Source organism: Cherax quadricarinatus, chromosome 21 (assembly GCF_038502225.1).
Source record: "Cherax quadricarinatus isolate ZL_2023a chromosome 21, ASM3850222v1, whole genome shotgun sequence".
Classification (NCBI taxonomy): Eukaryota; Metazoa; Arthropoda; class Malacostraca; order Decapoda; family Parastacidae; genus Cherax; species Cherax quadricarinatus.
The window spans coordinates 8557125-8571938 of record NC_091312.1 but is presented as its reverse complement, the minus strand read 5'-3'; the positions used below and the strand labels follow the sequence as shown (position 1 = coordinate 8571938).

Below are 14814 nucleotides of genomic sequence, written 5' to 3'. Positions count from 1 at the left end.
ACCCTCAGAAGCAACGTCTGACCCTCAGAACTAACGTCTGACCCTCAGAACTAACGTCTGACCCTCAGAACTAACGTCTGACCCTCAGAAGCAACGTCTGACCCTCAGAACTAACGTCTGACCCTCAGAACTAACGTCTGACCCTCAGAAGCAACGTCTGACCCTCAGAACTAACGTCTGACCCTCAGAACTAACGTCTGACCCTCAGAACTAACGTCTGACCCTCAGAAGCAACGTCTGACCCTCAGAACTAACGTCTGACCCTCAGAACTAACGTCTGACCCTCAGAACTAACGTCTGACCCTCAGAACTAACGTCTGACCCTCAGAACTAACGTCTGACCCTCAGAACTAACGTCTGACCCTCAGAACTAACGTCTGACCCTCAGAACTAACGTCTGACCCTCAGAACTAACGTCTGACCCTCAGAAGCAACGTCTGACCCTCAGAACTAACGTCTGACCCTCAGAACTAACGTCTGACCCTCAGAAGCAACGTCTGACCCTCAGAACTAACGTCTGACCCTCAGAACTAACGTCTGACCCTCAGAACTAACGTCTGACCCTCAGAAGCAACGTCTGACCCTCAGAACTAACGTCTGACCCTCAGAACTAACGTCTGACCCTCAGAACTAACGTCTGACCCTCAGAACTAACGTCTGACCCTCAGAACTAACGTCTGACCCTCAGAACTAACGTCTGACCCTCAGAAGCAACGTCTGGCCCTCAGAACTAACGTCTGACCCTCAGAACTAACGTCTGACCCTCAGAACAAACGTCTGACCCTCAGAACTAACGTCTGACCCTCAGAACTAACGTCTGACCCTCAGAACTAACGTCTGACCCTCAGACCTAACGTCTGACCCTCATAACTAACGTCTGACCCTCAGAACTAACGTCTGACCCTCAGAAGCAACGTCTGACCCTCAGAACTAACGTCTGACCCTCAAAACTAACGTCTGACCCTCAGAAGCAACGTCTGACCCTCAGAACTAACGTCTGACCCTCAGAACTAACGTCTAACCCTCAGAACTAACGTCTGACCCTCAGAAGCAACGTCTGACCCCTCAGAACTAACGTCTGACCCTCAGAACTAACGTCTGACCCTCAGAACTAACGTCTGACCCTCAGAACTAACGTCTGACCCTCAGAACTAACGTCTGACCCTCAGAACTAACGTCTGACCCTCAGAACTAACGTCTGACCCTCAGAACTAACGTCTGACCCTCAGAACTAACGTCTGACCCTCAGAACTAACGTCTGACCCTCAGAACTAACGTCTGACCCTCAGAACTAACGTCTGACCCTCAGAACTAACGTCTGACCCTCAGAACTAACGTCTGACCCTCAGAACTAACGTCTGACCCTCAGAACTAACGTCTGACCCTCAGAACTAGCCCCACCTGATATAACTACAAGATGCTGTTATCATACATTCAGTTTGTTTCTTTCTGGTCTTGCAAAGATTATGCAAATGTCTTTTTGCTTATATTTAGACACGCACACATCAACTAATACGATTAAAAAAAGGCTTAACTAATATTTTTATTTTCTTACACAACTGCAAATAATTCCTCTGTGATAAAAATAGAGCGTGACAAATTTTCAAAGCTTTTTTGACACCAGTTGTTATTTCTCATGAAGACGATATGCGTAAGTGACCGTAGCCTGGTGGCTAAAGCTCTCGCTTCACACGGCGAGGGTCTGCGTTCGATTCCCAGAGCGGGTAGAAACAGTGGGCGTGTTTCTTTACACCGGTTGTCTATGTTCACCCATCAGTAAAATGGGTACCTGGGAGTTAGTCGACTGGTGTGGATAGCATTCTGAGACAATGACCTAATTTTCCCGAAATGCTTTGCATAACAAAGGGCTGTCTATATAATAGTGTGTCACTGATGTTTTCTAGGCCTGTATACCATATACTTGTAGTAAATAAAGATATTATTATATAAGGGGTAGATCGGCCACATCATATGAGGGAGTACTGTTTAACGCCTATCAAATTGCTAATATTTTATTAACAAATGTAGCCGGGTGTGGCCCAGCTAGCGTCACTGACAACTTGGTGACCCACATAACAGGACCACACTAGCCACCCAAAAATACACAAATAAAAAAAATTCGAGCCTTTTAAGACCATAATGTCAATACTGTCACAATTATCTATAGGCCAAATATTTTAAATGTAACAACCAGTATGACTATGACCCCTTAATATTAGTATTCTTCCACACCTCTCTGTGTGAGGTTTAGTTGCAATCTGAACCTTGCAAAAGTAGGACCTTCGACGTAGCAGATAGAAATGTTGCTACCTGTTAAAGCTACACCCAGAGCACAACGACGTCTCACGGTCCTTCACACTCCGCACTCTACGGCAACAGTAAGGAAGGATGGGATATGATGGAGCAGTGAAAAAATAAACAGGAAGACAGAGGTAAGAAAAGTTAAGCAGCCTGGACACTCTGGATAGTTTTAACAGACTGGATTTTGTTACATAGTGACAAGTTTTTGGTATGAGATTTTGTTCTCGTGCTTTTCCAAATTAATTAATTTATAATTTTGATTGTCATTAATACAGTGAAGACTCTGCATACGTATAAGTGGCTCGAAGGTAAGTAGCGCCTTCGGCTCATAACCGAAAGATCCAGGTTCAGTTCAGGGCATGTCGAGACATATGGGTGTTTCCTGTACCTGTTATCTCTGTTCACATAGATGTAGTTGGCCATTGTTTTTATTTCTTTTATTTAGAAAATTGAACACAACAACAGTGTGCTATCCTATTTTTTTATGACAGTTACTCAGTGGGAACAAAAGCCAGCTGTTTTTCCTGTCATATCCCATCATACAGGACGGGTTACATACATGGTAAAGTTGAAGCTAATCAGATGGGACACTCAGCAATTGTCGTATGAAAAGCAGTAGATCAGTTTTTCCATTTTTTCCAGAAAAAGAGCCAAATTGGAACCTACACATGTAAAAATTAATCATCTTTTAAAAAAGTAAGTTTTATGTAAGTTTAATGTACTCGTACATAACATAACTTGCAAATTTTTAGCAAACAGTTTGATTTATTTCTGGTCAGAAAAGACATTCGCCAATTATTTCACAAAAATCAAAATGATTAATAAACCTGACACATGATAGCTGACACAACCTTACGTAAAGTAAAGTATAATAAGCAATAAAGTAAAGTAACACTATGCATAAGTGGCCTTCTTTCCTGTACAAATTTTATGGACAACACCGTCTCCTCTTCCCCCCCCCCAAAAAAAAAAAAATACTTCTCAGTTGTATAATCACTGTTCTATGCTGATAACTATCAGCTTAGGACAAAACAACAAAAAAATCGTCGTCAAAGATATTTGAAGGTATTCAGGGTATTTTGAATTTGATGAAATTTGAAAATGTCAAGAGGTTTTTCAAACTGACTCTAGTTTGTGAGATATTACATTCCTACCCAGAGTTAACAGGAAACTTAGCCATAACACCTGTATATATATATATATATATATATATATATATATATATATATATATATATATATATATATATATATATATATATATATATATATATATATATATATATATATATATATATATATATATATATATGTATGTCGTGCCGAATATGTAAAACTGGTCAGTTAGCAAGAACTCATTTAAAATTAAGTCCTTTCTAAAATTTTCTATTATACGTTTAAAGATATATTTTTTTCATTAATGTTGATGTAAAAATTTATAATTTTGCACCAAAAGGAACTTGGAAAACTTACCTAACCTTATTATAACAAGAACAATTTATTTTAGCCTAACCCAACTAAATATTTTACATTTGTTTACAATAATTTAATACTAAAAAAACACAGTTAGGTTCAGAAAGGTTTTGGCGAAATTATTGCATACACAAATTTTCACTTGTCCTATATGGCAAGATGAACGTTGCTATTTAAGCCAAGATCGCAAGTTCTGCCTATTCGGCACGACATATATATATATATATATATATATATATATATATATATATATATATATATATATATATATATATATATATATATATATATATATATATATATATATATATATATATATATATATATATATATATATATATATGTGTGTGTGTGTGTGTGTAGTGACAGTTTGTATATACAGATAATTTTAATAAAGATTAGAATTTTATTTCTAAATGATTTAATATTTAACGAACGTAACTGTATCAATAACGACCACGTGACAATATTATAACCTTTATTTCGTTATTTTTTCCAGATAAACATGAGTCCTTCACGAAGAGTCTGCTAAAACAGTCCCAATGCATTTTGCTACTTTTGTGGCGAATACTTTTTAAAAAACAAAGAGAAAACATCACAGATTTTGTAAAACAAGCTCATCTTGCTTATTTTGGAGTGGCACTTGGAAAACAAGACAAGTCTTGGGCTCCCCATATGGTTTGCAAAACCTGTGTAGAATGCTTACCACAGTGGAAAAACAGGCAAAGAAAAAGTTTAAACATCGGTGTCTGTGGAGAGAACCGAAAAAACCACCACGACGATTGTTATTTTTGTATGGTGAATGTGAAATGTTTCAGTCGATACAAGAAAGTCATGTGGGAGTATCCTAGTTTGAAGGAGCAAGGAGATCTGTGCCACACAGTGATGACGTTCCCATACCAATGCTTACAACACTGCCTGACCTTCCATTGTCAGATGTTGAAGAAACTCAGGGTTTAGGATGTAACACAGGTGATAGCAGTGAAAGTGAATATGAAGTAAGCATTTTAACACCCCAACAGCTCTCCCAAGAAGAATTCAGTGATCCGATTCATAGCCTCAGTCTGTCAAAGCAAGCATCTGAACCTTTAGCATCTAGATTAAAAGAAAAGAACTGTCTATAAGAGGAAGTTAAAGTAACAGCTTATCAGACAAGAGAGGTTGACCTCCTTCCTTCAGCTAAGATGAAGAACTTGTATACTGCAATAACGTCCCTGGTCTTCTTCGAATGGAATTTTAATATCGACTAAGAGATTGGTGGCTGTTTATAAACAGCTCCATTAAAAGCTCGAAATATGTCTTATTGCACAATGGTAACCAATATGAATCTTTTCCAACTGTTCACTCAACAAAACTGTGCTGATGACCAGCATAGAAGAAAATAATACAAACGTTTTTATATGCAGTAATTAGTGGTTTCTGAATTATGTTAATCTGTTATTGTATGGAATGAAGTGCTAGTATGTACTACATGATTTGACTTTTGCATGATCTAAAAAAATAATTTCATTGCGATTTTTAAGTTAGCCCCGCCTGATCAATATATTTTTCATATCTTTTAAGTTTTTCAGTGGGATACCAAATTAATAAAAAACTAGAGCCAATCAAGCAAAACAGATGACATATTCAGAATCAGCACCACAAACTTATCCTAAAGTCGGTGTAATATCATTGGCCAGAAAAATGAGTGTTACTAGTGATATATAATCTATTCTACATTTGCATGGATTCAGTTGAAAGATAAAAAGGGAAGCTGAAACAGTGCTACACACAGACTATCTTGACCACTTGCAAGTGCTGACAGTGATCATTGTAGCACTGGTGCCTCAAGTTCACTTTAATGACCAAGTTGCTTCTCGTGACCTGATAGAGACAAATCTCAAAAAATTTCGCGTGTCTCTCGATTAGCGTACAGAAGAGCAAGCCTCGACCACTACTTGCCGTGAATGATCCACACGAGTTCCGCACTTCGCATAAATATAATGACAGAAATCATCTGAGTTTTACACAATGCTGAATCATCTAGCAGTGAGTGATGCCGGCTCCTGCGACCCACCACCTCAGCCAGTGTTCAGTAGTATCTCGTCAGCAGAAGATCCTCCAGGTCCTTCCTCCCTGACACCACCAATCAGCGGCATCACCAACCTCCCGACACTTAGTAAAGACTATGACTGCGACATTTTTCTATGTCGTGTGGGTTGTTGTGACTCTAGGAATTGTTAAGGCAAACTTCGAGGATTCTCAGTCAAATGACCTACGGTCAGCCGTAGCTATGTCTCAGCTTGTCCTCGCCCAGCAAGCTCAGTTCTTCAAGGAACTCATTAACGCAACCAAAAGTAGGAGTAACTGCTGCGACCACCGAGGAAAATCAGGTAGTATTCTCCTGACTTTTGAAACATTATTAACTGTACCAGTAAGCATTATCAATTATTGTGTTTATAAGACATACAAGTTGTTTTCGTTAGTTTGCATTCCCTTAACTGTATTAAACATAATGAGGTCCAACATCGGCCCATGTACAACACAGCTTGTAACTGATTAATTCTCTAATTTCTCCCCATTTATATACACTTGCCTCAGCGCTAAACCCACAGTGCCTCCATCAAACTGAGAATTTCTCCCCCAATATCCTGCCACTTTCTTTATTAATCTTTTGCTTGGAACTCGATCATAAGTTTTACCAAGGTTCAGATAAATTATATTGTGCTCGTTAGTAGGATCCAACTCTTCAAATATAGCGTTGAAGCTCATTGATAACGTGTTATAAAATATGGTTGTAGTTGAAGAGGACGAGAAAGGGAGTGTCACAGGAAATAGTATACTATATCAAAAGTCACAAGTCAACCAAATTCATGGAAAGAAAGCGAGTGGAACAAAGTACACGAGGAACAGTACTGGAGAACAAGAGGAATGGGGTGGGCAAACAGGCTTGATCCGAAAAGGAAGATAACTTAAATTATTTATATTAAGAACCCTTCATCAATAAGGTACTCCCTCCCCTTGTGTCACTGTCAGGCTGGTACTCCGCTGACTCCAAGCTGACGGCCTATATTATTTTTATGCAAATAATTCTCACACGGGCCATCTACGGTACTACGTAAACTTTTAATAATTCACCGAAGAGACTAGCTAATAGTGTATTAAATTCTTTGTATATTTGAATTATTGATATATTCTTGGGAAGAGCAAAATCTTTGTTAGTTATTCAGTGCTACTCTATATACTTTGAAAACCTTCAGAAGCACTTCATCAGGGCGCGAGGATTCATTTGATTTTAATCTGTAAATAAAATGCACTAATTAAGGAAGTAATCAAGTCATTCAACATATTAACATACAACATCTAATGTATATTCTCTTTAGATTTAGAAGTGATGGGGGAGTGTCCGGAGCCTTTCACTGCAGTAGTGGGAGAGTGCTTCTATTTATCCCCGAACACACTCTCGTGGCACAGTGCCCGACACACTTGTCGTGGCATGGGCGGCGACCTGGCTACACCAAAGCACCTTTATGCTCTAAAAGCATTTCTCACTAATGAACGAGGTAAGCTTCTGTTTATTATTATCATTTATTATTATCATATATTAATGGGAAGCATTAAGCCCATAAGGCTGTTAAAAGGTCATTCACACATACACATCCCAAGGTGGTGATTGCGGTGATGTTCAACCCACTACAGAATAACAGGAGGCCAAGACAAGAATATGATGAGAACAACAGAGCTGATGTAGCCAGAAGGGCCCACATGGGCAGGGTAAAATTACGCATTGTGGATGATTTCAGTCATAAGGAGATTAACTGGGAAAACCTGGAGTCACAAGGAGGACCAGAAACGTGGTGGGCCAAGATGATGGAGGTGGTACTGGAAAACCTAATGCACCAACATGTTAGGGACACTACCAGAGAGAGAGAAAAGGATGAACCAGCAGGACTGGACCTCGTATTCACCTTGAGTAGTTCAGACATTGTGTATATATTTGTAGAATTATATATACCCTCTGTATCCATGTATTGTTTGTAACGGCTTGACAAAGCTCCTGGAGAGCGAAACGTTGCCACAATAAAATGCCACATTAGTTGTACTTGTGTCCTTTTACTTTACATAGTTCAGACATTGAGGACATCACATATGAAATGCCCCTCGGAGCTAGTGATCATGTGGCCCTGAGCTTCAAAGACATAGTTGAGTTAAAAGTGAAGAGGGAAGTAGGATGGGAGTATCCGAACTACAAAGGAAGGGACTACACAGGCATGAGAGATTTCCTGCATGAGCTTCAGTGCGAAAGAGAACTGGTGGGAAAATCAGTAAATGGAATTACAGAACATGTGACAACAAAATGCAAAGAGGCGAAGGAGAGGTTCGTACCCAAGGGCAAGAGAAACAATGCAAAGACCAGAATAAGCCTTTGGTTCACTCAAAGGTGTAGAGAGGCCAAAACTAAGTGTGCTAGAGAATGGAAAAAGTACCGAAGACAAAGAACTGAAGAAAATAGGCAGATTAGTCGAAGAGCCAGAAACGAATATGCACAGATAAGGAGGAAGGCCCAGCGGCAATACGAAAATGACATAGCATCGATAGCCAGATCTGACCTGAAGCTGTTGTACAGCCACATCAGCAGGAAAACAACAGTCAAAGACCAGGTAATCAGGATAAGAAAGAAAGGAAGGAGGGGAGATCACAAAGAACGACAGAGGTATGTGAAGAGCTCTACACATGATTTAAGGAAGTATTTTCTGTAGAGCTAGAAAGGACTCCAGAAAGCCGGAATGGTGGGGTACACCAACAGTTGCTAGACATAATACACACAAAAGAGGAGGAAGTGAAGAGGCTGCTAAGTGAACTAGATACCTCAAAGGCGGTGGGACCGGACTTCTCTCCGTCAGTCCTGAGAGAGGTAGCAGATGCACTGTTTTTGCTACTAACGACAATAAACTTCAACACATCGATCGAAACCTGAGGTGTGGAAGACAACAAATGTAGTTCCAATATTTAAGAAAGGAGACAGACAGGCAGCATTAAATTACAGACAGTCACTGACATGTATAGTATGCAAAGTCGTTGAGAAGATTATCAGAAGAGTGGTGGAGCACCTAGAAAGGAATGAGCTTATAAACGATAACCAGCATGGTTTCAGGGAAGGGAAATCCTGTGTCACAAGCCTACTGGAGTTTTACAACAAGGCCACAGAAGTAAGACAAGAGAGAGAAGGGGGAGGGTAGATTGTATTTTCTTGGACTGTACGAAGGCTTTCGACACAGTTCCACACAAGAGATTAGTGCAAAAGCTAGAGGAGCAGGCAAGAATAACAGGAAAGGCACAACAATGGATCAGACAATAACTGACAGGAAGGAAACATCGCGTCATAGTACGTGAAAAGTAAAAGATGTCAGGGTGGGCAACTGCGACAAGCGGGGTTCCATAGGGATCAGTCCTAGAGCCGGTGCTGTTTTTGGTATAAGTGAATGACATGACGGAAGGGACAGAGTCAAAGGTATCCCTGTTTGCAGACGATGTGAAGCTAATGTGAAGAATTAAATCGGATGATGATCAGGTGAGACTACAAAGGGATCAGGACAGGCTGCAAGCCTGGTCCAGCAATTGGCTCCTGGAGTTTAACCCCATCAAGTGCAGAGTCATGAAGATTGGGGAAGGTCAAAGAAGACCGCAGAAAGAGTACAGGCTAGAGGGCCATAGACTGCAAACCTATCTCAAGGAAAAGGATCTTGGGGTGAGTATAATACCGAGCACATTTCCTGAGGTGCACATCAACCAAATAACTGCTGCAGCATATGAGCGTCTGGCTAACCTAAGATTATCGTTTCGATACCTTAGTAAGGAATCGTTTGAGACTCTGTGCACCGTGTACGTCAGGTCCATATTGGAGTATACAGCACTTGTATGGAACCCACACCTGATCAAGCACGTCAAAAAATTAGAGAAAGTGCAAAGGTTTGTAACAAGACTAGTCCCGGAGATGAAGGGTTAGTCCTACAAGGAGGGGTTAAGGGATCTCAATATGATAACACTGGAGGATAGGAGGGATACAGGGGACATGATAACAACATATAAAATGCTGAGAGGAATTAACAAGACAGATAGGGACAAAATGTTTCAGAGATATGACACAGCAACAAGGGGTCACAACTAGAAATTGAAAACTCAGATGAGTCACAGGGATGTTATGAAGTACTTCTTCAGTTATAGAGTTGTCAGGAAGTGAAACAGTCTGGAGAGTGATGTAGTGGAGGCAGGATCCATACACAGGTTTAAGAGGTATGATAAATCTCATGGAGAAGGGAGAGTGGACCTAGTAGCGACCAGTGAAGAGGCAGGGCCAGGAGCCATGAATCGATCCCTGCAACTACAATTAGGTGAGTACACACACATACACGTGTATGGTTGGCAGAGCTTTCGGTTCTCACACCGAGGGGTCCGGTGTGAGAACCGAGGTGTCCTGTTCACGTAGCAGTAAATAGGTACCTGGGTGTTAGCCAACTGTTGTGGGTCGCATCCTGGAGGACATGATTAACCTAAGTTGCTCGAAATGCTCTGCATAACCAGGAGCTTTCTATATAGTACCTTCACGCCACACATAACTGCGAAAAAACACCTCATTTACCGGGAACGCTTGAAGTTCCTCAACCTGTACTCCCTAGAATGCAGGCGGGAGAGATACATGATTATATACACCTGGAAAATCCTAAAGGGATTAGTACCAAACTTGCACACGAAAATCACTCCCTATGAAAGCAAAAGACTCGGCAGACGATGCAACATCCCCCCCCCATCCCCTGACACAGTAAGTGTCAGGGACCCAAGACTGTTCAACTGCCTTCCAGCATTCATACGAGGGATTGCCAATAGACCCCTGGTTGTCTTCAAGAAGGCACTGGACAGACACCTAAAGTCAGTGCTTGACCAGCCCGGCTGTGGTTCGTATGTCGGGTTGCGTGCGGCCAACAGTAACAGCCTGGTTGATCAGGCCCTGATCAACCATGAGGCCTGGTCACAGACCGGGCCGCGGGGGTGTTGACCCCCGAAACCCTCTCCAGGTATGTGTATATGCATATATATGTGTCCATTACCACCACTTATTTCACCACCACAACTACCACCACCACCACCATTACCACCACCACCACCACTACCACCACCACCACCACCACCACCACCACCACCACCACCACCACCACCACCACCACCACCACTACCACCACCACCAGCACCATTACCACCACCACCACCACCACCAGCACCATTACCACCACCACCACCACCACTACCACCACCAAACAACACTACCACCATTGTCACAACCATCATGTACTGTAATGGTTGTATTATGTACTTGTAGAAATAAAGATTATAATTATTATTATTATTATTATTATTATTATTATTATTATTATTATTATTATTATTACTATTATTATTATTATAGGTCCAAAAGCAGCATGGATCGGAGGGATGGACCTAGGTCTGGATGGAGGATGGAAGTGGATCAACGGGGCTGTGATAGACAGTGCGGACTGGGGTCATAATCAGCCCAACAGTGTCAGGCCAACTGAGCAGTGCCTGGCACTGAGGAGAGACTGGCACCCGGTCCTTGACGACCTGCCATGCCACCAATATCAAAGATTTGTATGTCAATACACCGGGTGATCTGACCATCACTTCACGGACAGTCAAAAATTAATCGCCTTCAGTATTTTTGAATGGATAGAATTTTTCCTGTGTAAGTTTTTTTTTTTTTGTAAAATCTGTTATATGAATATGGCTGTTTTCTTAATAAGTAGATCAGTAAATATGAAAAAATACCATATTTTAAAATATTGAAGAGTATTAAAGGCCTAACTGGTGAGCAAGTTTAATAGTTTAATATGTTTATTATGCACCCACATACCCATCGTGTGGGCACTCCATACCCATCGTGTGGGCACCCCATACCTATCCTGTGGGCGCCCCATATCCATCCTGTGGGCACCCAATGCCCATCCTGTGAGCACCCCATACCCATCCTGTGGGCACCCCATATCCATCCTGTGGGCACCCCATACCCATCCTGTGGGCACCCCATACTCATCCTGTGAGCACCCCATACTCATCCTGTGAGCACCCCATATCCATCCTGTGGGCACCCCATACCCATCCTGTGGGCACCCCATACCCATCCTGTGGGCACCCCATACTCATCCTGTGAGCACCCCATACTCATCCTGTGGGCACCCCATACTCATCCTGTGGGCACCCCATACTCATCCTGTGAGCACCCCATACTCATCCTGTGAGCACCCCATACCCATCCTGTGGGCGCCCCATATCCATCCTGTGGGCACCCCATATCCATCCTGTGGGCACCCCATATCCATCCTGTGAGCACCCCATACCCATCCTGTGGGCACCCCATATCCATCCTGTGGGCACCCCATACCCATCCTGTGTGCACCCATACCCATCGTGTGAGCACCCCATACCCATCATGTGGGCACCCCATACCCATCATGTTGGCGGTAGTCAAAAAGATTGCAGAGGTACACAATGGGTCCAGGGACTGGGTCCCAAAGTTTTGACAGCTGAACTAGTTACAAAGGTAATGAACCATTCACACGTCTACACCTGGTCACAGTTGTAACGAGTTATCAACGTAAATATTAACAGAGTCACACACACACATACACACACACAGTTACAATGCTTTATTTACAGTGAGGAAAGTCAGGGTATTTTTCCAGAATGGATTGTAATATACCACTATGGATAAAATATCATGAACATTTCTGAGTGAGTTATCTCTGAATGGTGAACAACAGTAACACTTGTAATTTCCTGGTAGTAAAGCCTCGTACAGAAAATATTTATGTACATAACTTGCATGTTGAACAGCGAGGAAGGTAACGGCAACACCTCCATGTATGGTAATGAGATACCTACGCTCATGCCTATGGGGACTGCACCTGCAACTAATTTAGTCTTTTATTACTGCAATTTAGAGTTTTAACTAAAAACATTAATAATTCAGAAATGTCGTCTTGTAAAGTTGTGTTTAAGCATCTTATTTGTAATCATAAAATGTACTGCATTACTTAGGTACCAAATTTTTGTCATTGTGCGTTGAACGACCTTTAGTATATACGTACCACATTTTATTGTAATAAAGTATTTATGTGGCCTTTTTGTAATGCTGTGTTGTGCTAGATTATGTAAGTTCCTCATGCGGACATCCTGTGTTGTTCTGTAGTATTAAGTAACTTATTTTGGATTTCTGTCTTCATATATTTATAATAATTTACAATAAAAACACTCAGTAAGAGGAATAGGATACCTGGTTTAATTTTTACATCCTTGTGAAGTGTTAATATTTACATCTTTTCATAATATCTTGTTAAAAATACCCAAAGTTCTCACCTCACGACGCTACTTGGGAGTTTGTTCAACTCTACAACTCTATTGCCAAACATGTACTTTCCTATATCTTTCTAAATTTAAATTTGTCCAACTTCTCACGATGATTGCTGCCAGTTTTCCAAAAATACGAAAACAAAATTACATCAGTTGAACAAACTCCCAAGTAGCGTCGTGAGGTGAGAACTTTGGGTATTTTTAACAAGATATTATGAAAAGATGTAAATATTAACACTTCACAAGGATGTAAAAATTAAACCAGGTATCCTAGGGGGCCGCAGGGCAGTTTTCCGCGCGCTCTCAAAAAAAAAAAATCGAAAAATTATGGAAATTGAATTATTTATACCGAAAAATAGCTTAACTCTTTGGCAACACAATGGTACCAGAATCAATGTTCTACGACGTTTCTACAAGAAATTATAGTCATTTATATCAGGTATGATAACGGCGATGTGGGTAGCGAGTCTGCTCACAGCCCATATATATTTTGGATTTTTTTTCCTTGTTTTTTATCACTTTTTCTTGCATTATTCTTTTTAATATAATAACTGACTATTTGGCATCATAAAACAGTAGGCGGAGCTTATCAGGAACCATCTGGGAACACTCGGCAGTATTCCCGCTCCAGAGAGCCAGGAGAAATCACTTTTTCAATTCAATTCAAACTTTATTCTCTATAAGTATTACAATACTGAGTTTACAGAATTTGGTTATTGTGTGGTTTACATGTAGTAAAATAATAATTACAGAGTGTACCACTAGAACGCCTAGCATGGCTAGGCATTTCGGGCAGACTTACTTTAAATCTTAGGTTTAAAATGTTACAAAATTATGAGATAAGTTGGTATTATGGCTAAGTGACTAAATACTAGTTGTGAGTTTAGCAATGTGAATGCTTTTGTTTTGGCACTATACATAGTTTCAGTATTGAAGTATCACAGGCCAACTTATGACTAGTTAAGATTCATTATTTTGAGATTGAGATTGATATTTCTGTTTATGGTCAAATGGGTGAGTGAGTGTAAGTGTGAACCACCAGGTGGTATTCGTATTATTAGTTGACAGGGTGTATCAGGGAGATAAGATGTTTTCTGATGGTAGTTTTGAAGGTGATGAATGTGTCTGCAGTTTTGGAATTTTCAGGTAGGGTGTTCCAGATTTTAGGGCCTTTGACATACATTGAATTTTTGTAAAGGTTTAGTCGGACACGGGGAATGCCATAGAGATGTTTGTGTCTGGTGTTGTGCCTGTGGGTTCTGTCACAACTATCAAGAAAGCGTTTTAGGTCAAGGTTAATATTGGAATTTAAGGTCCTGTAGATGTAGATTGCACAGTAGTAAGTGTGGATGTACTGAACAGGGAGTAAGTTTAGATCTATGAAGAGTGGGGGGGGGGGTGTTGCCAGGGATGGGATTTAGTGATTATTCTTACTGCGGCTTTTTGTTGGGTTATTATTGGCTTTAGGTGTGTTGCTGCAGTTGAACCCCAAGCACAGATAGCATAGGTGAGGTATGGATATATAAGTGAATGGTATAGTGTGAGAAGGGCAGTTTGCGGCACGTAGTAACGTATCTTGGAGAGGATCCCAACCGTTTTGGATACTTTTTTGGTTATGTGTTGGATATGGGTGCTGAAGTTC

At 40.9% G+C, this 14814-nt stretch overlaps 1 pseudogene; it reads left to right on the top strand.

The window, feature by feature from the left end:
- Window positions 1–5733: 5733 nt before the first annotated feature.
- On the top strand, window positions 5734–11435 carry LOC128689192 (C-type lectin domain family 4 member G-like; annotated as a pseudogene).
- Window positions 11436–14814: the final 3379 nt, after the last annotated feature.